This window comes from Bos grunniens, chromosome 8, assembly GCF_055505025.1.
Source record: "Bos grunniens cultivar Pamir isolate PY7600 chromosome 8, Bosgru_T2T1.0, whole genome shotgun sequence".
In the NCBI taxonomy this organism is placed as follows: domain Eukaryota; kingdom Metazoa; phylum Chordata; class Mammalia; order Artiodactyla; family Bovidae; genus Bos; species Bos grunniens.
The window spans coordinates 99,108,986-99,136,840 of NC_141172.1; the positions used below are offsets into that span (position 1 = coordinate 99,108,986).

Here is a 27,855-nt window from a genome sequence, read left to right on the forward strand (position 1 = left end):
ATCGTTTCCTCAACTTATAAAGATTCCAGAACATCAAGGGTGGTTTTTATCTGGAACACAATGAACAGTTCTTTAAATTCTTAGCATTTCTCCCAAAGCAAATAGCCACTGGTATAAAAGAACCAAAGGGAAGCAATATAGTAAAATAATAATAGAGCAATGAAATAAAGCTGTAGCATTTGAATTGCTTTTAAAACAAATATATCTTTTAAGTTTTTTGCCAAATGTTCTTAGTATTGTTGCAGATAATTCACAAATTTATCCATGTTCCATAGAACCTAATTTTAAAAAATATGTGATAAGATGTACTAGATCAAGTTCTACTTCTGTGAAGAGTGTTGAGAGGAGGCAAAAGCAAAGTGGCCTGGAGAGAATTTTATTACAGAACCAACTCAATTTGTCCTAAATAGCTTTTTTAGTGCTAAATTGATTATTTTTAATATATTGGCTTGAAATTGTACTTATTCCAGTTAGCAGGGGGAAAAACAATATTTTTTAGTTTTCAAACAATTACATTTAACGAGCACAAAATAAGTCATTTTATCACCAATATGTAAACCAAAAAAAGTTTAAAAAGGAAAAAAATAATGAGCTAAGTTCTACTTTCTAAGGTGATTCCATCCATGGCTTGATTTTGAACAGCTGAGGGAATTCTCTCTAAATCTCAGGTTCAGCAAAGCAGCTGTTTTTTTAATAAAACTGCTCAATTATCTAGAAATAATATCTGGTTTTGCTGCCTATAAACCTCACCACTTTCAGCTTCACGCTCCTCAGTAAATGCTTGTTTAAGCATCATTTAAAAAGTTAGAAGAAGACAAGCCAGAGAAACCTATCTGTATAGAAAAAGAAAGCAGCTTCAATGTTTTGGACAATCTCTGATTTTAATAATTTATTTAGAAAGAAATAATCTAAACGTTTCCCATATCTTTTTCTTTTTCCTTCACTTGAGGATGAAGATTATTCAGTATGAGTTTTTAAAAGCACAGTTAGTGAATGGAATGATAGAATTTAGCCTTGGGCGTGTTGTTTGATAAACAGAACCAGAGTCTCTCAGGACAGATAATTCCCTGATCTGACCTAAGCTCCCATCAGTGAGTTAGTTTTTCATGAAGAAAAGTTTCTGTACCTCTCACTACAACACCACACATGAGATCTAACAGACCAGTGATATTCTGTGCTCTCATTTATCAATAATTAGTATAGGGATTAGCAGATTATATGAATTAAAACTCATTCTCTGCTTTTACTAGGGAAACTTATGATTTAAGTGGTTTTTCAAGTAAGACGTGTTACCTTTATGAAAAATGATGTGTGGCCACAAAAAATGAAGATGTGTTTGAATATGGCATATATATTTGTATAGCTTGCCTTGTTTTCCTGTCACAGTGGGGGATTCAGAGTCAGCCAGTTCTTTAATGGGATGAGACCTATAATCGCATCTATAGCAAAAAGGAACTGTCTTTCATAGTGAATATATAAACAGAATTGTGACTGTCAACATTCTACCTTTCCTGCTGGTGCTGGCATTGTCTCTGTACAAACTTCATGATGTATGGCATCACGCCCTTCAAAAATTCAGGGTGTTGATCTGCATTACCAGACTAATTAGAGAATCAGTAAGAAAGCTATCAATATAAAACCATGGTCATTTTTGAGGTCATAGTTGGACTTTCTTTCCAAATCATAGAACCCTTTTAAATGGGAAGAGGGAAAGGAGGGACATTTCATTTACTTATAAATAGATTCTCAATGGCATGAAATTAAAAGATTCTTTTAGAGTTAAAATGGTAAACATAAATCTTGCATATCCTGAAAAATCATGGTGACTTGTATACCCTTGACTTTTGTTTTCCCTTTGATGTGCAATAGGACAAAAGAAAGGGGATTTTCTTTTTTCAGTCTGTGCTTTATTTACTTACAATTATATTATTTTCCTTATATAAGCAACATTAGTTGCCTCTAAAAGTGATTTGACAGTGTCCAGTGATATCATTTAATATTGAGAGTAAAGAGGACAAGACATTAGGAATTCCTTTCTGGCCAAACCCCAATCATGGTTTCCTAAAACTATCCAAAGGCTTTCAGAAAATACAAACAAATTCTAGAGTTGATTTGATTTGACTCTGAAATGTTAATGACGCGTATCGGCTTCTGATTCTCACCTAGTCCATTTTACTTTTTCTGGTGATAAATGTGTTTTTCCTAAATGCAAGGAAACTTTTATTTGGTTAGGGGTAAGTTTTTTTAAAAGGGGGGAGATATCTCTATATAATTTCCTAGAGATACAGTATCATCTCTGGAGCAAAATGTTGAGGCCAAGTCTGAAAACAGCTTATTTCTTTTCACTTCGTTCAGAATTTCATTTCAAGGGATCATAGAACACCCTTGATGATGACCATTTATTTAATGCCAGTGAACCAGTGAGTAGCAAAAGAGGTGGCGGGAATACGGTGATAGAGGCAAAAACTGAATCACTAAATCAGTTCTTCCTTTAAAAAAAAAAATAACTCTGTCAGTGTAAAACACAGACGAACACAGGCAAAATATGCATGGAGGACTTACTTTTGCTCTCGCTTAAAATCTAGAAGCTTAGCCATCTCTGTTACCAGACCCACTTGTGGAGCTCAGCCCACCAAAGGGCCCATACCTTGTGGGAATATTCTCATCTCCTGCAATTTTACTTTGTTTACAACAAAAAGCATTCCAAGGCAAAAACAGTTTTATGTTGTACTTTTGCAGTGTGCACATTCATCATTGAAACCAAGAATTCTCAGCATGGTTAAAAGATAAGTTTCAGAAACTCTGTAGATATGTAATCTTTTAGAAGCTCCTCAATTTATTAATCAAGGTATAGGAACCTTGATTATGAGGAACCAGAAAGCACCTCTTGTGTTACTGGATAGTATTATTATGACCCAGCACATACATGGAATGATGGTGTATATCACAAAACAACTCCAAGTAATGAGCAGGATGAGATCTTGGATTCCTGGGACCAGTTCATCTTCATTGTGAAGACCTCTTCTGGTCTTATCAGGAAAACTTCCCTGCATTTTCTTGGGAAAAAGAAAAGTCCATCTTTTATGAGGAGCACAATGCTGTTATATATCTATATTTTCATAGCTTCAGCAAACTCCATAATATAATCCCCATTTTAATAGAAACCAAAATACTTATTATTTGAATATAGAAAGGCTAGAATAAAAATTACATCCTGAAAGTTTCCAGGGGTAATTTCCCTGGGGAATCCTTGGATCAGCCTCATCCTACCACCCCTTAATTTTTATATGACTTAAATAGGCCTCTGTGTCCCCTCTCCACTCCAGTCTAAAAGGTCTGAACTGTACACAAAAAACTTGCTGTCAGTGTGAAAATACCATGTGTATTTTGGGGGGACCACAGACTTTCTGCATCAAAGATCTGGGCAGCCTTAACTTTTATAAAAGAATTTTCAGTGCTCTCTTTTACTAAGCAGGGAAACAAAATGTTTCCTGAAATTAATGACTTTTTTATATTTTGTGACTATTTTCTAAGTTTCTACAGGTTCATCTTTTCCCCATATTGCCTCTTACTAGTCACCTGGGGCTATTTTTTGCAAGTCATTGCATTTTTATCAAAAGAAAAGTACATCTCATGAACTACAAAATTCCCTCTAGACTTCAGGCAGTCCTTCTGGAGTAAAAGAACAGAAACACAGAAAGAAATGAATGACAGGGTGGCTTTTGTGTTCCTATGGTTAATGTACTGTATGGTATATATGTTTACAGAATGTATCTGCCTTGTGATGTTAACAAAATGAATGACAAAAAAAATGAGTTCTGATGTGCCATTTGAAAGTTTGCCTTAGCATCGCTGTTTATGTTCTTTTCTGTCCTTTCAAAATCACAGGTTGTATTCCAAAGCTGTATGAGCACAACATTCTCTTCCCCACCCCTGCCCAGCCATTCTTTAGAGCTGTGAATTTCCTCCCAGGAGCCTGAGGCAGAACCTTGCAGTTCTGACCCAGGGGGAATAAAGTAGGCGGAGCTTGGGCATTGCTTCTGCCTGTCTGCTAATCAAACACTTCCTCGTTTCCCATCTGAGCCTGCACTCTCCCACTCTGACATTCCTGGGGTGGGTCTCATGCAAGGTGTGACCTCCTGCAGTCCTTCCCATCTTAAGGGAGGTGAACTTGTGGACCCCCTACCTAGATCTGGGCGCCTGTTTCTAAGCACAGTCGGCAGAGCCTCAAAAAGCAAAGTGAATGAGGTGGGCTCACATGTTGTGATTGAGCCTTCCCTGAGGGGTGTGCCATTCATTGCAGTCTAAGATGAGTGGCGTGGTATAGAGGGGAATAGGGAGTGGTTATAGAAATGGAATAGTTTATGTTTATTTTTTTAAGGAAAAATATTTTTATAATGAAATCTAGATGAGTTATGAAGCTTGACTTTGAAAACACCCTTGATTGACTGAGTTATTTCTCTATTCCATTAAGGTAACTTTCTAGTGAGTTCTGTAACACTAGCCCAGACCTTGGGAGGCATGAGCAGAGGTCCTGTGACCTGCCCCTACACCAGCAGATCTAGGTTGTACGATCAAACTTTCTACCTGTCATTAGATAACCTGTTATACAGCTTGATAGCTCTCTGGGCCACACCTTTAATAATGTAGAATGATCTTTTGGAAGGAGATAGCTGTTTTAAATGAAAGCCAAGCCCAGCAATTATCAAAGTCTAACTCTTTCACATATTTAAGGAGTAATTGCGACTTGTGAGGTTAAGGGACCACTTATAATACTATGGTACATTTGAGTTATTTATGTGAAATGGTGAGTCAGAGGCATCTGGCCATCTGCATAATGTACACAATATACATGAATGTATAAACCAACAGTATGAAACTACCAAATGTTATTGGCCTTGTAAATATCAACGAGGCTGCATCTTATTTCCAGAGTTAAGTAGAGACTGGAAAGGATTATTCTTATCCATCCACAAAGGAGATAATGAATTTTTAGAGTTCTTAGATTTTTTCCTTAATTTTCTACCAAAGTTCTTGAGTTCCCGTCACAGTCATACTCAGGCTCATGAATATCTTCACTCACACCTGTTCCTCTGACTCACACCAGGGGTCAGAGGTCAAGCCTCAGCATCTGCTCCCTTCTCCTCTTAGACTCTTCTCCCAGGAAGCATCCTTTCCTAGGATGGAGTCATTTTCTGCTACCCTAAAAGACCAAGATCCATTTTTTCCAATAAGGCAGGGTCCTAAACACTCTCCTTTCCAAGAAAAATAACCCCTCTGGTTCCCAGACAAATCATTTTAGTTTTTCCATTGTCAGAATCCCTCCAACAGGCCCAACTCAAGTCCATCTGTGAACCGTGCTGTCATGACAACAACTTCAAAAATGAAAGAGCTGTGTAACTGCCTGAGAGTGGTAGGGAGAGCCAGTGTGCCCTTAGCCTCTTGTTACTATGGGACCCTCTCAGTTTCAAGATGAGGTGGTCAGGGAGACATCCAGTCACTCGGTTGTGCAACATGTCTTTATGTACAAAGAGGCCACCGGGCAATGCCTGATCTCAACTATTCTATGTGCAGCTCCAACTCCAATTCTGTGACATCCCACTCTGGTAATTGGAAAGCGTTCTCTCCTTGGTGGAGTCCTGGAGCATTCATTCCTCCTCTCAAGCTCCTGACTTAATCCCATCACACAGGGGTTCGAGAAAATGTTGTGTCTGCTGCAGCTTTTCAGTGAATGTAGGTTGTTGATTGGAATGTTCAGCTTTAGCAGCTCACTCGTGGTGAGTGACATCTCTGTAAATATATCCATTTTGTGGTTGGTTGGGGGTGGGATGGGTGGGGCGGGAGACTGTCGTGCTTACTCTGAACTAGACTTGCTGGACTAGCTGCTGTACTTTGTAACCTGAAGTGTACTTTGACTGTTCTGTCTCCTTCAGATGAAAAACAAAACAAAAGCTGACTTCAGAAATAACACTGCCAGCAACAGCCGATGCTGTACTTGTAGCTTCTCTCTGTTCCTCTGTACAGTGTTAATAGACAATAAACTGCCTTTTCACTGCATCTACCTCTGTGTGTCTGTGCCCACATTCTTTCCCCCTTCTCACCTGCCACGAGCAGACTTCAGGCCAGACCTCGTGGGGAGCACCTCCAACCATTCACTAAAACTCCACACTAATCCAGTGCTTTTCAAACCTAAACCTGCTTCAGCATCACCCGGTGGCATCTGCTAAGAATGTAGAAGCTTAGCCACACCTCAGGGACTCAAGTCTAGATTCTGGGGTGGGGCCCAGTAGCCTGCCTGTTTAGTGATGTCTCCAGGTGATTCTGATACATACTCCATCTAACCCAGCCATGTGTTTGGGGACCTCTCAGTGGGAATCCCGGGGCCTGCCTGTTCCAGCTGGTTTCCACATTAACTAATCCTCTCTCTAACCCCTTCTTGCACATCTGTCGCCACACCTGTCACCCCTGTTCTTGTTCCTTATAAGCCCTCAGCAATGGCACTGACTTTGATCCCATGGGTCAAGCTCGGTCTGCCCCTTAGTTTAAGTAGTAAGTGTTCATCCAGCAGTCTTCTAAACAGGAGCCTCTTAAGATACCTGGGGACTTTGTTTCTCTTCTTTAATGCTATATCCTCTTTCTTTAGAATAGAGTCAGCAAACTATTCATGTCAATGGCAAGAGAGTAAATACTCTGGCTTTGTGGGTCACATGATTTTCATCACAACTACTCAGCTCCACCAGGAAGCAGCCATACACAACGTGTAAGTGAATGAGTGTAGCTATGTTGCATGAACTTTATTTACCAAAACAGACTGGGAGCCAGAATAGGCCCTCAGGCAGGTAGTTTGCTGACCCTGGCCTCAGACAGAGCCTGGCACATAGTAGGAACTCACTGAAAAGTTAAAAAGTTATTGCATGAAAGAATGAACAAAGGACAGGCCTGATGACACCTGCAGAATTGTCACAGTTGTTTTCTTTGAGGCTATGAAATAAACGAAATTCATTGTTCTCATCTGTTGGGTTTTGTGGTAGATTTTTCTGGGTATTTTTTTGTTTTTTTGTGTGTGTCTTTATGCCTGGAAAGTAACTCAGGATTGAAACTGGAATGGTGCCTCAGACTACCAAGCTGAAATTAACAAGAGTTTCAGCCAATAGAAGTTAAAGAAGCGCAAGGACCTTTTGTCCTTGTCGGAAGCGCACCGGGCATATGAGATCTGTGTGGTCCCCGGGCATCTATGCATTTGATCCCAGTGTTTGTGGAACCACATCTTATCTAGTCTATCTTCCACAGTGAATGGCAAGGGTTTCTTGACATTATTCTTTTTGTTAATTGAAAAACTTGTTAAACAAAAGGCTGGAACCACGGTGGACCGTTATACACCCCTAACTCCAGGGCATATCCACAGTGACATGCTGAGTAGTGTGCTGATATCCATTCCCCAGTGTTGCTGTGAATTAAGGGAAGTTATATTTACACAAAGCACTCTGTAAGCAGGAAGTGGATAACGAATGAAGTTTACTTGTGATGAGAAAGTGTCTGTTCCTCTACTTTTCTCAAATGTAAACATAATAAGCTGTTCAGATGTGTTTCAGAACCAGTATGAAAAGGAAGCTGCTTTTCCACCACTGGGTTTGTGACATATTATATTGAACCATATGAAGTCGCCATTTAATAAATCAATAATGTGGAATGGTGACAGTTCCATATAATTCAACCTAATAATTCTTTTAGATCAGAGATCATTTCCCATCATGGAGGGCAAAAGATTAGCAGATAAACTCTATAGCAGGAGGAATTTAGATGAGGAAAGAACTTTGGAAGGGAACATTGTTCTGTACTTAAAACTAGGCATTTCCTCTGGATAGATAGGATTTCCTTTAATGTAACATCGACCTTTTGAGGTAGACATTGCTAATATTCTCCTTAATGCATGAGGAAACTGAGTCAAGGAGACAGTAAGGATGTTGCTCAATATAGAGCTAAAAGTTAGAATGGAGGTTGGGGAACAAGTTTCAGGCTCAGCTCTCTTCCACACAGAAAGCTCTTGTTATTAGAGTGGTGTGGGGATACAGCTGAAACTGGATACAGAAGGATTTGGATAACAGAGCCATCTATGCAAAAAAAAAAAAAAAAGACATAAATGGCACCAGTCCTTACTTTGTACCTTTACTCAAGCAACGGCTCAGTAATAACACTGCCCTCTGGAGGATGGGAGGTGTCTGTGCAGCACTTCCTTCCCTAAAGGAAAGCAGTCAGGCTTATCTGTTTGTCTACCTGGTTGTTTGGAGTCCTCTTGTTCTGCTTGACATTTTTCCTTCCCCATTCATAAAAAGGATGAACAATATTTAAAATCTAGGAGTGGCGTGTCCATTTTCAAACAAGCAAAGGAGGTTTTGTTGTTGTTGTTAATGTTGTTATTATTTTGCCCCTGTTGTAAGAGCTTAGAGGAACAGTGTTCTATGGCACTGTGCAATACCTCTTGCTGTATCAGCCTTCTGCAACCACCGGTAGAACACACTGTCTCCCCAACAACCCAGATCCTCTTCCATTTTTCTCAAACAGTGTCAAATCCTCCACTATATGGACATCACACAAAAGCCTAACTTTGCTATTTAGAACTTAAGGCTATGAGAGCTCAGGTTGATCATCTAATGCAGAAGTCACTAAATGGTTAGCCACCAGCTGAATCTGTGGTTATGTTGGTTATAACCTGTGGTTACGTTGGTTTTGCCTGCATCATGTTTTAAAACCATTTTTAATTCACTGCCAATAATAATAATAATAAATTAAGAGGAGTGTGATTTCAGCGATGGATTTCCAGCTTCTCTTGACATTTCAGAGGGTCTGTCAACCGTGGGCCTCTTTTCCTGGCTGACAAGTACCTGGATCTGATGGTGGCTGCCTCCTTCAGAGGAGTCACACTCTCTTGCTCACCATCCCCACCCCTACTTCCTATTACCTTACTCTTGGCCAGTTTCCTTTGCGTATATTACCTGCCTGGCACCTGTTGATGTATGGTAGGGAATCTACCATAACCTACTCATTTTATGGCTGGTTCCCAGATAAGACTTACCTAAAGGGAGATGGCAGAGCCAGAATCAGAGTTGAACTTCTGAACTCCTTTGGAAAAATAAGGTTTTGCACTAGGTTTGGATTTGAATTTGATGGAAGCATTTAAAAATTTTGAACAGCCCATAAGCAGAAAGCCAATATCAGAATTTGATGCTTGTGCTTTTTACCAGAAGGACCCACGTGACTTTATAATAATAGATTATCCCAAGGCTGGTGAACTCATTTACCACTCAAGAGGAAAGAAAAAATTCATTTCCTATGACAACTTCTAGTATATAGATTATTCTACTCTCTGTTTCTTAGGCTAAATGAATCATGTCACGTTTTCAGAACTTTGTGGTATCATGTCTTATGGTTGATAGTTGCATTCATGAAAAATAAAAATTGTTGTAGTCAACAACTATTGACTATTTCTGGGGTTTTGTATCCCTTCCTAGGAAAAAGTAACAAGATGCAAAGGCCATATGTGTTTAAGTTTAAATGTGATTTTCTTTTCCCTCCTAATCCTTAGTCTCTTATTGTGCTCCTGAGATCATGTGGTCACAGAATAGTAATAGTCTTTAACTTTCACTTTCTTATCTTACTAAGCGTAATAATCAGTAGAAAATTTGACATTTCAAAGACCTGATGAAATATGGATCTTTTCTCTCAGAGCTTGTCATCAAAAATCAGTGTATTTTCTTTTTAATATAAGATGATAAATTACATTTTCCAACTTTTTTTTTTCCCACTTCAGAGTCACCAAGTATAGAAAATATGAGCAGCAGACTTACCCTTTTAAGGCCAGGATTCTTAAGTCAACCCAAGAACAACCCAGAGGTGACATAAATCGTATAGCCAGTGTGAATTGTTCATCCGTCAGAATATGCAGACTCATATTCTTTCTCTTAAAGAGCTTATTTCAAATCAGAGTACAAGGAGCAATTCAGTCATGTCTTCTTTCTCTGGAAGACTGACTAAATCTTACTCTATTCAGAGGCATGATATGAGATGCTGTCTCATACTTTAGCTCAGTTTTTCCTAAACTTGGACTTTTGGTATCACCTTATTTCTGTCCTCTGTGTGTACCACCTGTGAACCATCATTTACTCTTTTAACCACTTTTTTTTTACTTAAAAGGTAACTTTGTCACCCTATGATAAGTAAAGAATCTGCCTACAATGCAGGAGACCTGGGTTCGATCCCTGGGTCAGGAAGATCCCCTGAAGAAGGTCATGGCAACCCACTCCAGTATTCTTGCCTGGAGAATCCCATGGACAGAGGAGCCTCTCAGGCTATAGTCCATGCGGCTGCAAAGAGTTGGACACGTCTGAGCAACTAATGCTTTCACTTCCAAGTAGGTAGCACATGCCATAAAAGCAACTGTTGAAACAATAAATCAGCATTATTAAGTTTCAGCTGCACACAGTTGCCTAATAACATATACAGTTACCTGAGACCAACTCTTTCATTGTTAAAGAGAGGAATAGCCAGATTAGAGACTATACCCCCATCTGTTTGATATAATCAGATGGCATGAAAGATAGTGAAAACCATAATCATTGTCTCACTGTGTGGTTCAGTGTTGTTTAATGCCATCTTATATACTCCTTTGGAGGGCATGGCACCCCACTCTGGTATTCTTGCCTGGACAGTCCCAGGGACAGAGGAGCCTGGTTGGCTACAGTCCATAGGGTTGCAAAGAGTCCAACATGGCTGAAGTGATACAGCACATATACCCCCTAAAATTTTGGAAGCACTGCCTTCCTTCATTGCATTCCCTTAAAAAATCCCAGTTTCTCATTTTGAAGATTAGGATGAGAAATACAAAGTGACTTGTTCAAAGCAACAGGAAATAAGAGCAGAGGCACAGAGCTGGAATTCAAGCCCAAGTTGGGATGACCTCAGATTCTTTCTGTTTTACCAGGTGCCCATCACGCCATTCCTTTTACAAGGAATGAATTGAACACATCAGCAGCAAACTTAAAACTCTCCAGGAAAGCTCTCCATCATTTAAACAAACAAAAGTAACATCTGTTCCAGTTAGAGCTGTCTCCGGCATAAGCAGTTTTGCACTGATAGGGATCAGATCTAATTGGGCTCCTTCTGCCTTACTTGAGTGAAGTTGCACAATCAGATGTGAATTTCCAGATAGAGCAGGAAAGTGATGCAATAGACAAGTACATGGGCCCAGTGGCTGCCTCCGCCGTAAGGCATTCTGGCCTTCAGCTTCAGTACCTCTCCTGAGCTCTAGTAAGCCCACTCCTGCTCAGCAGACCTCTTGATTAACTCTTGTTGAGTCAGGGATGTAGTCGATGGAGGCTGCAAAACTGACTGAGCACTGGAGAATGAGCAGAACTTAATGGAGAAAGAATCACTCGTGGACATCTTAACTTTCTTTTTCTTTTCCCTTCCTTTCCCATCCCTCCCCTGCCCTGCCCTTTTCCCTCTTCCCTTCTTCTCTTTTCTTCTCTATTGAATGAGTCTGCTTTTGACACAAGGTACTCTCCCAACTGTAGGATGAATTGACCTCAAAAAGTTCATTAATCCTCTCAGAAAGCACCATGTTCTCTGGTCCTCATTTCTTGTTTGCTGCACATTACTGGAACATCTTCTTAAAAATATAATTATACTAGGGCCCCACTTCAGAGATTCCGATCTAATTGGTATGGATGAGGCCTGGGGCATTTATTAAAGGGCTCCAAGTGATTCTCATGGGCAGTTAGGGTTGGAAACCACAGCACAAAAGATCCCAGAGCAGGCAGGAGTGGTCCAGGCTGGAATCCTTGTCTCAACTCTGCAAACCAAGCAAAAAAAAAAAAAGTATGCTTTGGCATCTGAATCAAAATCAAGTCCCAAGTCTGTCACTGGTCAGCTTGGTGATTTGGGGGCTGCTGCTGCTGTTGCTGCCGCCAAGTCGCTTCAGTCATGTCCGACTCTGTGCAACCCCATAGATGGCAGCCCACTAGGCTCCTCTGTCCCTGGAATTCTCCAGGCAAGAACACTGGAGTGGGTTGCCATTTCCTTCTCCAAAGCATGAAAGTGAAAAGTGAAAGTGAAGTCGCTCAGTCGTGCCCAACTCTTAGCGACCACGTGGACTGCAGCCTACCAGGCTCCTCCATCCATGGGATTTTCCAGGCAAGAGTATTGGAGTGGGGTGCCATTGCCTTCTCCTATTTGGGGGCAAGTTACTTCAGTTCAACAAGTCTTAGTTTCCTCTCCTTTCATGAAAGGAGAATAATACCTATACTGTAGGAATCCTACTGGGAATGTTTTAAAGTCTTTTCTTTCTGCTTTTCCTTTCTCCTTTCTCTCTCATTACAAAAGAAAAGTGAGGAAGGTTGTAGGGAGAAAAGGCAGCTGAGAAAAATAGAGAAATTAAGTCAAGAAAAAAATGAAATGAAACTAGAGGCCTCAATCTAGCATAGATTTCTGAATGTTTATTTCTCTTTCTCCCATTTGTTTGAGCAATTCAGCTTGTAAAATGTACAACACAATACTACTAATAATTATCAACCAAACCCCTGAATTCTAAGTTCTTGGGTCTGTTTTTAAAACAATAAAAACATGAGATGATAGAATTGGCATTTGGAGTGTGAGGGACCCGGGTCTGGGCTCTCTCCTAGATATGCCATTTACTATGTGACTTAGAAGAAATCCTTTTTCCTCTTTTGGCCCCAACTTTTTCATGTAAAAAATGAGTAATTTTACTGGATGACTGTTAAGAGGACTGTGAGTGACATTCTAGGTGGATGTCAACATCAAAGACATTTCTCTATAATGAAAGAAAAGAAAAAAACATCAAACTGCTGCTGCTGCTGCTGCTAAGTCGCTTCAGTCGTGTCCGGAAGTGTTTTTTCTAAAAGATGCCAAAATCCCTGGCCTTTAAAAGCCAACACATAGACAATCCTCTGCAGCCCTGGCCTGGCCCTAGGAGTCCCTGGGCAAATCCCCCATCACCGCCTTGCTCCAGGGCCTTTCCAAGCCCAGTGGAAAACCAGTAGCCATTTTCCTGTGTGTGAAATTCAGTGGGCAGATACCTGATTTACCAAGACTTATTTGGACTGCAAGGAGATCCAACCAGTCCATTCTAAAGGAGATCAGCCCTGGGATTTCTCTGGAAGGAATGATGCTAAAGCTGAAACTCCAGTACTTTGGCCACCTCATGCGAAGAGTTGACTCATTGGAAAAGACTCTGATGCTGGGAGGGATTGGGGGCAGGAGGAGAAGGGGACGACAGAGGATGAGATGGTTGGATGGCATCACTGACTCAATGGATGTGAGTCTGAGTGAACCCCGGGAGTTGGTGAAGGACAGGGAGGCCTGGCGTGCTGTGATTCATGGAGTTGCAAAGAGTTGGACACGACTGAGCGACTGAACTGAACTGAACTGAATGGTTCATCATGGTTGAAAAGAAGAATTTGGATTCCATTTAAAAAATATAAACAGACTGGCCTTATCAGGGGCCTGACATCCATGTGCCCCTCTCTTTCCGGATCCAGAAAACTCTGGAGGATTGGTAAAGACACACCTGGAATCTACAGGGAGTTGAGGGCAGCAGATACATACCACTGCCTATCTCTTCTAGATGGTTTCTTCATGGGAACCTTAAGGATTGGAGCAACAGAATGACGGTGCTTCGCTCTGGGTGAATTAGGAACGCCTTCTCTTGTGCTCCAAAGCTGAGTGTCCAGTGTAATAGGATTTGAAATCAATAACCAAGTTCTGCTCCTTGACAACTCTGTCTCTTAGGGCACAGGCTCTTAGCCTTTGTGTTCTACAGTATACCAAAGACTGTTTAAGCACAGGCAGATTGGTGTTGATGCAAAGAGCTTCAGAAGCAATAGATTAAAAGCCAGTCAAGGAAGTTCCAGTTCAACAAGTTTCGTTGGCTGAAGCTTGGCTGAGGACAGTTTGGTTTGAAGTCTTTTCATGTCCCAGGAGAGAATTCCCCTTTCTGGCTGCCCAAAGGAGAAGTAAGAATTCTCAGATTATTTCCTGAAGCCGTGGCTGGGTAATGAAATCCTTCATTGCATATATAGAAACATTCATCATCACCAAGGCACCCAGCTCCCAGCTGAATAAAACAGAGAATTCCCCCTTTACCCTTTCCTTCTAGAATCCTTCTCTCTGAAATTCAAAATTTGCTAAAATGTGACATCTTCTCCTCCATCTCTGTTCTCCACCAAACTTTGGGTCCCCTTGCTTACTAACATAAATTTGCATTTTTACCAAAGGAGTCCTCCACCACCCTCCACTGGCCACATTCTCACCCAGCTTTACTCATACTGTTTCAGACACACCTAGATAGGCCGTTTCCTCCCCACATTTGGGAAGTCTTGGTCATCGAGCTCAACCCAGCTGGAATGCCTTCGTCTCATTCTGCCCCCTGCACCTGCCTCTGGCCCCTCATTGCCAGCCTTCCTCTGAACTCCTGTGTCCATCTACGTGGCCGTGCCTTTACCTGGGCCTTCTGTATTCACGTAGCCAAAGACTCATTTTCTAGCTCCAGAAATGGATCAGGATTAGCATTTCTTCTCTTGAAATCTGTTGATTTCATCTTGAGACACAGACTTACTGACTGTGGGTTGAAAACACAAATGAAGATTTAATGCCAACTAATTCTTGGCTCCCAAATCTCAGTGGGAAGCACGGGGCAGGAGTCTTTGTTAAAAAAAAAAAAAAATGGGGAGAATTTTTGTTTTAGTTTTCCTCTCCTGGTCAGTAAGAAAGAAGCTTGGTATTGTGCTGACAGCCATGGGTCTTCTCTTTTCAGGCAAGAGGAGAGACTGAACTTAAATCAGCAGTTTCCAGAAAAGTTTAAAGCAGAGCACAGACAAAATAGTTTTCTTGTGCCTCGCAGGACAAGGGTATGTAGGTGAGTGAGGGCTTAGTACTTTAGCAGTGGCTGGGCAAGCAGACAGTCACATCATCCTGAGGATGTCCAGCTCTGTAAGGATTAGGCTGCTGCAGTACACCGGTTCGGGCTGATAGAAAATGGGACTAGAGTTTCCCAGCAGGACTACTGTGTATGGTCGTTCAGATTGCTCACTGCATAATCCTAGAGGGCTCCATTCACATAGAGGATGGTGTGAATGGTGCTCTTTGAGTTGTGCATTGCACGATGTGCCCACTGTACATGCTTAGGCATAGACATGCTTAAGTAGTATGTAAATTCTTTAAAACACGTAGGTGAAAATCACCCAGAAACTTACATTACAAACAAAGCATTAAACCCATAGTAGACTTGCTGTAGTGTGTCAGGTTGCAAGAGCCAATTTTAACTCTAAGGACTACAGACTAACTCTTTAGAACCAATAACCAAGACATACTCCTAGGAACCAGGCCTGTTTTTCCTTGATTTTCCTCCAGTTTAGCACAGTAATAATCACAGGGTATGAATGAATGGGTCATGGTGTCATCACTGAGAAAAAGGACCAGAATGAGCAGTAGGGCCAGTTGCTCTTTGTTCTAGGACATAGGTATTGCCCGGCACAAAACATTCACCAGTGGCCAATTAGAAATCTTTCTTCGACCAGAGTGACCATATGTCCCACTTTGGATGTGTTTTCCCAGCCTCATTCTCAGTAGTGTTACAGCTGGGATGGTAAAGTGTATGGTCACACTACCTCCAACATGCAGATGGGCATCTCTGCTTGGTCAGCATCCCTACACCCAAGACTGGCCTTTCCTTCCATTGATCCTTTGGCAGTTCCTGGGATACGGACACAGTGTTGTAGACACAGCACTCCAGGCACAGCGAGAGCCCTTTCTCCAGATAGACTGATACGAGTCAGAGGGCTATGGACAGTCCACCATCACATCAAATCACTTCCTTTTTTCTTTGCCATTTATAATTAGTTCCATATCACTACGGGCACTCAGTAAAAAGGAAGAATTAGACAGAAAGCAGAACATTCTCAGACCCGGTACTTCTTAGCCAGCTAGAGACTCAACAGAGGACATTGGCTCTTGGCTTGTGCCATTTGCCTGCTGCTCACAGTTGTCGCCAGAGAAGATGCATTGTTGGGGGTGTTCAGTAGTTATAATTACCATGGACAGCACACGAGAGGGAGGAGGGTGACTTAAAGACCTTTGCAGATGTACGTTCATCCAACAACCATCAAGAAACTCACACGAGACAGTGGAGGTGCTGCCCGGGACCTGAACCCATGGTGCACGGGGGCTCAGAGTTCTGAGCCCAGCTGCCACTTCTTTGTCCCTCTGTTCCTTTATACATAAAGTGGTGATGAGCATTACATCTCTTGTGAAGTGTTTTTGGACACTGCCTGGAAATCACAAGCAGAGTTAAACTATTAGCTGTTGGTAGGAGTAGTAACTACAGCCTTGAGAATTAGAGAGCAAACCCTAGGAATGGTAAGAAACAGGGATCAGGAACCATTATTCCTGGGGAGCAAATCCGGCCCTTTGTCCGTTTTTGTAAATAAAGTTTTATTAGAATTCATCTCTGCCCATGTATTTATACACTGTCTAGGGAAGGAAGCCATATGGCCCACTGAAACTTAAAAAACTGTCTCATACTCTGTGCTTGTGCTCAGTTGTGTCCAGCTCTTTGAGACCCCATGGTCTGTAGCCCAACAGGCTCCTCTGTATAAGGAATTTTCCAGGCAAGAATACTCCATGTGCTACTCCCACTCCTGTGGATTTTCCTGACCCAGGGATCGAACCCACACCTCTTGTGTCTCCTGCATTGGAAGACAGATCCTTTACCACTGTGCCACTGAGAAGCCCCCAGAATTGCCTAATACTTTACAAAAAACGTTTGCAGTTACTCAAATTTCCTATTCTCCTAGCATTTGCTGAACACTGAGGAAATACCCTGAACTGTACTACACTTTTTAATATAACTTACTAATTTTTTTAAGAAGTAGCTCTTCGAGATCAGTAGAAATGTGCCCCTATTTTACATAGGAGGTTCAGAGCACTGGTGACTTGTCTAAAACTCAGAGCCAGAGTTCATTCTCTGGTCTCCTGATCCAGAATTCCAGGAGTCATCAAGGCAGACAACCTGAAGGAGTTGGGTTTGCATTTGCCCTTAAAGAATGAGTGTGGTTGTCAGTACGCAAGGATGAGAGCCTGGGAGGGCATTCAAGGCAGAAGGAACTTGTTGATCAAAGAGCCCATGGGGGGAAGTGGAGGCTGTCTGCTCCTCTGTTTTGGTGGAACAAAGGCGCCCAACGAGTGGGAGGATGTGCAGCGGAAGAAGTGGCTTGAGGCCAGTGTTGGGGGACAGGGTGTTCCTCAAGGAAGAAGTTGCAACTGAGAGTTCAGGACCAGGCCTGTGGCTGTATTGTGTTTGGCCTTTATTTTATTGACTCATACAAAGATATTTTGTTTGGTTTGGTTTAAATTTGAATTTACAACCAACAAATTCCACAATTTCTTCTTCTCCTCTTGAAAAAGCAGAAGATCTAGCCATACTGGACGTTCCCAGGAGGCAAGAATCAGCTGGAGATGAGGCCAGTTACCTCCTTTGGATGAGGCGTGATTGGTACCACCTTAGACCCAATCGAGGGGAGTCCTTGTCCTGAGCCCTTGGTTTTAATAAGGCCTTGCTCTGGTTAAACCCTTTCCCATGAGGGGAGACATTTTGAGGCCCAGGGGACTGGCCTGTACCACCCCTCGTCTCTAGGCTGTGCTTTAGATACCAGGACTCAGAATTCTCTGCCAAAAGGGCCAAGCTCACTTCCATGGGCCCCTTCCCTATGGCTGAGGGGTGTACCAAGGGAAAGCAGATTGTGTTGGGGGCACAGTGTGTGTGGATAGAACTTTGATGTTCAGGCTGGGCTGTCCAGCCCTGGCTGCAATGCCCCTAGAGTTGCAGGACAAAGGCGGGGAGTAAGGAGAAAAGGGACCATGCATAACAGGCCAGAGGATCTCACTGGGCACCTCTAAGTCTCAACAGGGCACTCCTAGGAACCTGAGAACACATGAACTTGACCTTCAGAGTCAGTATGAAGTGTATTTGCCAACTTAGGAGGAGAGAATGCAGTTTCTTTACTAATTTTGAGCTTGATTTCCAACTTTTAAGTACTGAGACAGTTTGAATGTGGGCCTCTATTTGTGTGCTTGCTCCCAGGCTCGAAAACATCCGGGGTGAGCCTGGCTGCAATCCCCAACATCTTACTCTATAGCTGTGTCCCTCCCCAATGTCTTACACGACAGCTGTGTCCCTCATTGACCTGACCTATCTGGTTGTTATAGGAGTTTGTGGGCCTTCCTCTGAACAATCCTGGGGGGAAAGATCGAAGATTTCTGGTCAGAGCCACAGTTTGCCAAATGAACACCTAGAGACAGAGAATGAGACAGGAAGGCCAGTTAGGGGCCACTGCTAGATAAAGTAGGATGACTGTCATGCAAAAAGGAAGGGATGAATTAGCGGTCTGATCAAGGGAGATCTGATAGACTTAACATACAGGGGGACAGGGAGGAGGAGGCAGAGTGTTCAGTGTCTAAAAAAGAATAACTTAGCCCTGAAGCCAGGGCATTCAGACACCAGCTCTGTTGCTTACAAGTTGCATGACCTTTGAGTACCTCCCCTAATCATTTGTCCTTGGTTTCCTCATCTATAACATAGGGATGAGTGATCTAGCAGCATCTCTCTCACGAGGCTGTCATGAAGGTTGGATGAGTTAATATTTGTAGTTAAAATAGCGTTCAGTACAGAATATATGCTTACTATTATCTGTCAGCTCTAGGTGGTAGGTATGCTAGAGTGGGTTATGTTATTTTTTGTATTTTCATTTTTTAAGCATTGCTTCAAAATAATATCCTTCAAAAAGAGATATTGCAGAGCTAGATTACTTAAACTCCTGCATGCCTGTGAAACATTTGGTAATCTTGTGAAAAGGCAGTTTGGGGTTCAGGAGGTAGGGGACAGGGTCCTTGCCTGCATGCTAAGTGGCTTCAGTCGTGTCCTACTCTTTGCAACCCTATGGACTGTAGCCCGCCAGGCTCCTCTGTCCATGGGATTCTCCAGGCAAGAATACTGGAGTGGATCCTTCAGGGGATCTTCCCAACCCAGGGATTGAACCCGGGTTTCCCACATTTCAGGTGGGTTCTTTACCACTTGTACCACCTGGGAAGCCCAGGGAAGGTCCTAGATTCTGCATTTCTAACAGGGCCCCAGATGGTCCCATGTTGCTGGCCCACTGGCCATGCTGAGCAGCAAGGCTGTAAAGGAATCGAGGTCCATCGACGTTTCCAGGACCGAGGACTGTTTTGGTTATCCACTGCTGCTGCTGCTGCTAAGTCACTTCAGTCGTGTCCAACTCTGTGTGACCCCATAGACGGCAGCCCACCAGGCTCCCCGGTCCCTGGAATTCTCCAGGCAAGAACACCAGAGTGGGTTGCCATTTCCTTCTCCAATGCATGAAAGTGAAAAGTGAAAGGGAAGTCGCTCAGTCGTGTCCGACTGTTCGCAACCCCATGGACTGCAGCCTACCAGGCTCCTCCGTCCATGGGATTTTCCAGGCAAGAGTACTGGAGTGGGGTGCCATTGCCTTCTCCACTGCTGTAGTACAAATCACCCAAAGCTAGTAGCTTAAAACTAAAACAAGTATTTGTTAATATTACCGCCATTATTGTCTTTGTTATTGTTACTATTGTCTCACTCAATTCAGCTGTGCGGTTCTTGCTCAGGATCTTATGGTAGCTGGGGCTTACTCATCTTGAAGCTCCCTCCTGCTTTGCCGTGCCCTGGGACCTCAAACTGGGGCTGTCAGCCAGAATTTTACCTGTGACCTCTGCAAGTGGCACGGGGCTCTTCACAGTCCAGTAGCTGGGTTCCAAAAACAGGTATCCCCAGAGAGAGAGCCAGGCTGAAGCTGTGTCACCTTTTCTAACGTAGCCTAAAGTCACTCAGTGTCACTTCTGCCACTTTCTAGTCTTTAGAAGCAAGTCGGGCTCTGGCACACAGCATGGTGATTATAGGAAATGATTATTATATACATTTGCGAGTGTGTGTGTGCTCAGCCATGGACTGTAGCCTGCCAGGCTCCTCTGTCCATGGGATTTTCCTGGCAAGAATATTGGAGTGAGTTGTCATGCCCTCCTCTAGGGGATCTTCCCAGCCCAGGAATTGAACTTGCTTCTCCTGAGTCTCCTGCAGTGGCAGGTGTATTCTTTACCACTGAGCCACCTGGGAAGCCATTATATATGTAGAGAGAGTATATAATCCAAAAATAGTTATATACCTGAAAGTTGTTAAGAGACTAGATCTTAAATGTTCTCACAAAATAGAAATGAAAGAAAAAGTGACCCAATATGTATTTTGAAATGAAAAGAAGCTGTGTCCATGAGGGTTGCACTGGTCTTAGATTTAAAATGCCAGGGCTGAAATCCCAACTCTACCCTTCACTGGGCAGGAAACTCCCATGCATAGCATTGTACTTTGGCCTCCATTTCTACACCTTGTAAAAGGTTTTTCTTCTTTGGAGATCTGAAAAGTATGTGAATGAGCCCAGCAAAGTGCCTGTGACTCAAATGATTGTTGGTAATTTGTTGTTGAATAAGAAATCCAGAGAAAGGGTGGACACATTTCACATTGGGCAGAGGAGTCATCACTGATCCAAAACAAAAGTGCAGGCGACTAATAATGGTCCTGAGTGATGAAGCCAAATGACTGGATGCCTAAACATTAAAATATTCAAGGACAAAAAAAAAAAAAAAAAAAAAGTGAGTCATGAAAGCTAGTCCATACACAGAGGAGGGCTCCATGTCTTGAAGGGAGAAATACCAAAGGATTTGGAGCTCTGTCTTAAAACCCCTCAGGGGTTTTGCTTCCTTGCTTAAGGAAGTTCTGGCAGGAACAGAGAGCTGAGGATGAGTGTCCTAGGGAAAGCTGACATGGTTGTGTTTAAATTCATGAGTTTGAAGTGCCTGGTGGGCCAAACGGGGCTCTTCCTGCAGTAGGCAGGGACATGTGTGTATCCGTCTCCATCACTAGACTATTAGCTTCCTGAAATCACAGACTTGGCTCTTTGCTCTGTGATAGTCCCAGTGCAGTGGTCTGGCACAGCATTTGGCACATAGAGAGGACCCAGTTCATATTTATTGGATGAATGAATGAATGAATAAATGGGAAGATGGTTAGGACCTAGACTGTGGGGTCTGGAATTCTGGCAGCCTTTCCCAGGCTTGGTCTTAGGGGCAGTGCTCCCAAGGAGGGAGAGACTCCTGGGTCTGCGCAGAGACCCCTGTGGCCCTGGGGTATGGTCTATGCTGTGGGTCAGGGGGCAGGGGGCTGTGGGAGACCTAGATTTGCTGGGAAACCTCACTCTTCCACTAAATAGAAACTGAAACTGGAATTGCAGGAGACAATGAAGATCAACAGCGGCTATTTTGATTCTTAGGCTATCTTACTCCTAAGCTGCTCTCTCCACTTCCTGTTTATAGCCTCAGAAGAGTCAAAGGGACCAAACCTCTGAGGTGAAGGTTTCCTCTGGGGATTTCTAGGCAGATCAGCAACAGGAAACCATAAGGACTCTGCCAAGACAGATGTTTGTCTTTCAGCTAACCTGGCAGGTGTGATGGTGTCCTCGCTGGGGTGGGCAATGCAGATTCGTGAAAAAGGAGCCTCCAGCTCTTCGTCTGGCCTTCAGCATCCACCCCTCTTACCCAGATCCCCACCCCCTGAATCCTGGAGACTGCATGTGAAGTCAGTCGGTGCAAGGGCACTGGAGGGGGGCGGCCGCGGGGGCTGCAGGTGTGAATCTCTGGCTGGGCTGCCTGGGCAGCTGCGTTTCACTTTCAAACGCCTGGGAGGAAAGGCTGTCTGTGGCCGGCCATCTGTCTTCACAAGAGGAATCTCAGGATTTCCTCCAGTGACAGAACAAGATTCCCAGGTTTTCGGAGAGTGGCCCTAGACCCGGTTCCTATCCTGGCTACAAAACTCTGGAGCTTGACACAGCTAGAAGGACACTCGGGGAATTAGGGGCTAAGAGAAAACGGTGACGGAAAAGCAACTGAACAGTGGGAGGATTGCAAATCACAAGGCCCTGTGACCTGACGCTTCTGCCCTGTACGCCACTCCCCTCATCATACACACCCACCCACACACACACACACACCCCTCCCAGAAAAATGAGACCTTCAGCTGACACTTGAAAAACTAGAAGAGCAACCACGTGGAGAGTATTCCAGGCAGAAGGGATGCTGGTCGCAAAGGCCAGACAGCTCCACTGCTGAGGTCTGGGTCGGAGAGGACAGCTTGTGGCTCCCTCCACACCCTCTGCTTCCCCACATCTGGGCCTCTGAGCCTGATCTCATTTAATATCCCCTCCCCCACCCCCATGCTAGCATCTTTCCCATCCACTGTCATTCCTAAATTCATTCCCCAAAGGGTAGCAGGTAACAATATTGGTCCACAAACTCCTATGCAAGAAATAACACTTAATTTAATCAAATGATGGGGGACTCTGAGTCTCAGTGCTACTGGCCTGGCAGACACCCCATCCCGGGCATTCTTGGGAGTCCATTTTCAGACTCCTGCCAAGGTGCCATGCTCACTGGGGTACAGGCCCACCATCCCTGGTCCTCACTTCTGTCTGGTGTTCTGGCCCTTACAGTCCCTGTGGGGCTAAAGTCTGCATGGCTCCTGAGCCAGGCCTGGGGACAAGAACGAGGCAGAGGTTGGGAGCCCTGGGACTCAGCATCCAGGTTCCCTGTGTACACACAGCATCAGCATCCTGTGATCTCTCTCCTCTGTGATCTGTCATCTCTCTCCTCCCTCCCCATTGCGGCTAAACTGACCTCTCCTCCAGCTCCAGCTCCGGGAGGAAAGTACACCCCACCACCCCAGCACCACCGCCCAGGCCTAGCGTCATCTCCTTCGTGAATTTCGGCTTTTGCAAAAGACCCGAAGGACCACTGACCAAAAGCAGCTTCTCCCACAGTCCCTCCTCTGCCCCCAGCAATAGAACACAAAACTCACCCACCTGCTGCAACTGGAAAGGAGAGTGACACATAGGAAGTACCCACCCAGATGTTTCCTGGACCTTGCCAATAGGGTCTCTCTGTTCTCAGAGATGCAATCCACCCAGCCCCGGGGAACTTGAACTCCCCGAGAACAATGCTTCTCTAACCAGCTGTGGCAATGGGTCAGATTTTATTTTCTTCTCTTTAAATTTCCAATTCATCTCAGAACAATACTTGCATAATTTTTTTTTATTAAAAAAAATGAAATGGAATAAAAAGGTCAGGAGAATATAGGTACCAACTTTTTCTAATTAGATTCAACAAATTGCTATGAAAGTTTCTAAACATTTCTCTGGATTTCTAGACTGATCTCATCACAGAGGAATAACCACTCATGGAGGAGCGAAAATTAGTGGGTCACACACTTTGAGGATCACTGCCTTAGAGGGATTAAAAGCAGGGGTGGGGTCTCCTCACCCCCAAAAATGTGGAGCTTTGTCAAGTGTGGACTCTGTAAGGGGTGCAGGTAGAAGCTAGAAGTAGGCCCAGCCATTTACCAGTGAGCCAAGAAACTAAAATTCAGCCTCCTTTACAACTGCTTCTACTGCGGACACGCAGGCAGGTTAGGGGTCTGGAGCCATCTCCAGAGCATGCTGACAGCCTTGACCTGGGGTCAGGTCACAGCTCTGAGCCTCAGCTGCCCGTCTGTACAATTCGGATAACAGTACAATCTCATAGGGTGGTTGTGAATACTGGATGGGTTAGTAAGTGGGTGATCATATAGACTTATGCCTGGAAAATAGTAATGGCTGCATGCTGTTTTTAAGAGGTTTCCTCCATAAACGATAAGGACCTACTATATATCAAAGGGAAGTATATTTAATACCTTATAATAATCTATAATGGAAAAGAATCTGAAAAAGAGTATGTGTGGTGGTATTTAGTCACCAAGTCATGTCCAACTCTTTGTGACCCCATGGACTGCAGCAGGCCAGGCCTCCCTCACTATCTCCCGGAGTTTGCCCAAGTTCATGTCCACTGAGTCAGTGATGCCATCCAACCATCTCATCTCATGTATATACATATATAACTGACTCACTGTGCTGTATACTTGAAATTAACACATTTTAAATCATTGTAAATCAACTAAACTTCAATAAATAATTTTTTAAGGGCTTCTCTCAAATTAAAGCTTCAGAAGAGCAGGGATTTTTATTCCCTGACATTTCCCAAATGCTTAGAACCTTGCCTGGCACATCGTAGGTGCTCACTAAATATCTATTCGGTGAATGAACGAATCTTCTGCTCCATGCTGAGCGTCTGGTAGCCACGTGAATCCATTCTTAACTTTTCATTACAGAAAGTGGGCAGGGAGTGGGCATCTGTTGGTCCTCTGTACTGATCTGTGGGATTCGTGTTTTTCAGGCCTCAGGCCTTTCCAGGCTTTTGTCTTAAAGCCCAGCACATTCAAGAAACACTTGAGTTGCCTCTCAGGTATGAGGCCTTGCTGGTCAAGGTGTTTAAGACTGGAACTCAAGATAAATCTTTACCAAGTGTAAGACCAGATCTTCTCAATCTAGACCCCAGTCTGGTTCCAACCTGGGTTTCTAGGTAAAGGATCCACCATCCGCTTTCCTGCCCAGCCGTACTGCCCTGCCCTGAGCCTGGCGGTCCTCCCAGAGGCCCTTCTCAGCCTACCTGTTTAAAGATGACTCAGTCAACCAAGCCAGGCTTCCATGCACCCGATACTCAGCCAGAGTTCATCTGTCTCCTCTGCATCTAATCATTCTCTCTTCTGTACTTCAGAAGGCCTTGTGAGCTGGCAAACTATTTGCATGTCTGTTCCTTTTTTAAGGACAAGGGGCCACATCTGGAACACCTCTGAATAGCATCAATGCTTTATGCAGGGCCCAGCATATAAATAAATGTTCACAGGGTTGAAGTCATTGGTGAGTCCCCACCTGCAAGTGTAAGGTCAGCAGGCTTCCCTTCAGCCAAATGTAGGTGCAGACCAGAAGAGGAAATGAAAACCCTGCGCCGAGTGTCCCAGCACCACATTTCTCTTTCCTTCTTAGTCACGGGTATTTTCCGAGCAATCTGATGGTGTAGGGGCAACCGTGGCTCCCAACTGAAGGACTGTGCCAGCTGAGGGTGGAGCTTCTTTGGTCTGGAAATGGAGGCAGAAGGGACCATGGTTTGTGGGTGAACAGAGTGGACAGCCTGGCACAGGGCTTAGTGCTCTGAAGTCAGGTGCATCTGATTTCCCAGCGCTGCGGCGGCATGGCTGAATGACCTTTGGCGTGCTTGTCACTTTTCAAAGCCTCAATTTCCTCATCTGTATAATGTGGGTAACGTTAGCACCTCCCCTGCTAGGGGCGTAGTGAAGAGGAAGCCAAGAGGGGTACATATGACCAACTGCCGGTCTAGGAGTGCCACAAAGATGCTAATCATTGCCAATTCTGGCATGGTGCCGTGGGGAGAGGAGGCTCGCGACGTGACCTCACCCAGGCACCATGTGCTCTTCCTGTATGTCCATATCTCACAACAGAATGGTGACGATCAAACAAGGTAACATGCATACAGGCTGTAAAACCAGACTTGGAACATTGCTGTCCAAGAAGGACTTGATAAACATCAGCTAAAAGACTCAGTAAATAAAAACTACTATTCGTTGGAATGAATAGTGTGAAAGAGACCCTGGATAAGGTTTCTAGGCTGCAGGTATTGTCGTGCCCTAATAGAAAGGGTCAGCTTTGCATCCCATAAAATATATATATATATATATATATATATATAAATTCTTTCTATGCCAGAAAATGCCACTTGAATTTATTCTGGTGATTAAATATCACACCCAAACGAACCCAAAGTGCTGGAGCAGTTGATCTGGTATGTGTTTGTTCATCCCACTGCTGCTGCTGCTGCTAAGTCACTTCAGTCGTGTCCAACTCTGTGTGACCCCATAGATGGCAGCCCTCTAGGCTCCGCCGTCCCTGGGATTCTCCAGGCAAGAACACTGGAGTGGGTTGCCATTTCCTTCTCCAAGGCATGAAAGTGAAAGGTGAAAGTGAAGTCACTCAGTCATGTCTGACTCTTAGCGACCCCATGGACTGCAGCCTATCAGGCTCCTCCATCCATGGGATTTTCCAAGCAAGACTACTGGAGTGGGGTTCCATTGCTTTCTCCATGTTCATCCCACAGAATTTTAGTAAACTCATGCTTTGTGCCAGACATTGTGTATCAGTCAGCTTTCTCTTTGTATCATGCTGCTGTAACAGGCAGCCCCACCAAAGGTTTCTTTCTCACTTATGCATTATATCAGCTGTGGGGCTGATATGCAGCTCTGGTCCAAGTGTCATCATTCTAGGACCGAGAGAGAAGGAGCAGCCTCTATAAAGCACAAGCTATTTTCATGACTGTGGGAAAAAGGAATAACAGAACATCAATGGCTCTTAAAGTGCGTGCTTTGATGTGGCATGTATAGGTTGTATTCCATTGGCCAAGGCAAATCATGTGACCCAGCTTTGCATTAGTAGGGTAGGAAGTATTTTCCTCCTGTAAGGCTGCACGGTCAATTCTCTTGGTCATCAGTTCAGTTCAGTCGGGTCCAACTCTTTGCTACCCCATGGACTACAGCACGCCAAGCCTCCCTGTCCATCACCAACTCCCAGAGTTTACTCAAACTTATGTCCATTGAGTCGGTGATGCCATCCAACCATCTCCTCCTCTGTCATCCGTTCTCCTCCAACCTTCAATCTTTCCCAGCATCAGGGTATTTTCCAATGAGTCAGTTCTTCACATGAGGTGGCCAAAGTATTGGAGTTTCAGCTTCAGCATCAGTCCTTCTAAGGAATATTCAGGACTGATTTCCTATAGGATGGACTGGTTGGGTCACCTTGCAGTCCAAGGGACTCTCAAGAGTATTCTCCAACACCACAGTTCAAAAGCATCAATTCTTTGGTGCTCAGCTTTCTTTATAGTCCAATTCTCACATCCATACATGACTACTGGAAAAAAAAAAACCATAGCCTTGACTAGACCGACGTTTGTTGGCAAAGTAACGTCTCTGCTTTTTAATATGCTATCTAGGTTGGTCATAACTTTTCTTCCAAGGATTAAGCATCTTTTAATTTCTTAAAGGGTGGCTGCAGTCACCATCTGCAATGATTTTGAAGTCCCCCAAAATAAAGTCTGACACTGTTTCCACTGTTTCTCCATCTATTTGCCATGAAGTGATGGGACCAGATGCCATGATCTTAGTTTTCTGAACGTTGAGCTTTAAGCCAAATTTTTCAGTCTCTTTCACTTTCATCAAGAGGCTCTTTAGTTCTTTTTTTGCTTTCTTCCATAAGGGTGGTGTCATCTGCTTATCTGAGGTTATTGATATTTCTCCCGGCAATCTTGATTCCAGCTTCTGCTTCATCCATTTTGCATGATGTACTCTGCATATAAGTTAAATAAGCAGGGTGACAATATATAGCCTTGACAGACTTCTTTTCCTATTCAGAACCAGTCTGTTGTTCCATGTCCAGTTCTCACTGTTGCTTCCTGACCTGCATACAGATTTCTCAAGAGGCAGGTCAGGTGGTCTGGTATTCCCATCTCTTTTAGAATTTTCCACAGTTTGTTGTGATCCACACAGTCAAAAGCTTTGGCATAGTCAATAAAGCAGATGTTTTTCTGGAACTCTCTTGCTTTTTCAATGATCCACCAGATGTTGGCAATTTGATCTCTGGTTCCTCTGGCTTTTCTAAAACCAGCTTGAACATCTGGAAGTTCACGGTTCACGTATTGCTGAAGCCTGGCTTGGAGAATTTTGAGCATTACTTTATTAGAGTGTGCTGCTGCTGCTAAGTCGCTGCATTT

At 43.7% G+C, this 27,855-nt stretch overlaps 1 protein-coding gene and 1 long non-coding RNA gene across 11 annotated transcripts in view; one reads left to right on the forward strand and one right to left on the reverse strand.

Annotated features, from left to right (window-relative positions):
* The window catches only part of PALM2AKAP2 (PALM2 and AKAP2 fusion), a 522,805-nt gene that overhangs the window by 304,027 nt on the left and 190,923 nt on the right, over nt 1-27,855 (forward strand). The window lies entirely within an intron of this gene.
* On the reverse strand, nt 927-27,005 carry LOC147367781 (uncharacterized). The gene is made up of 2 exons (XR_015132112.1): nt 14,516-27,005; nt 927-14,012 (listed from the first exon to the last, which is right to left on the reverse strand). It is a non-coding gene; the product is annotated as an uncharacterized LOC147367781 (long non-coding RNA).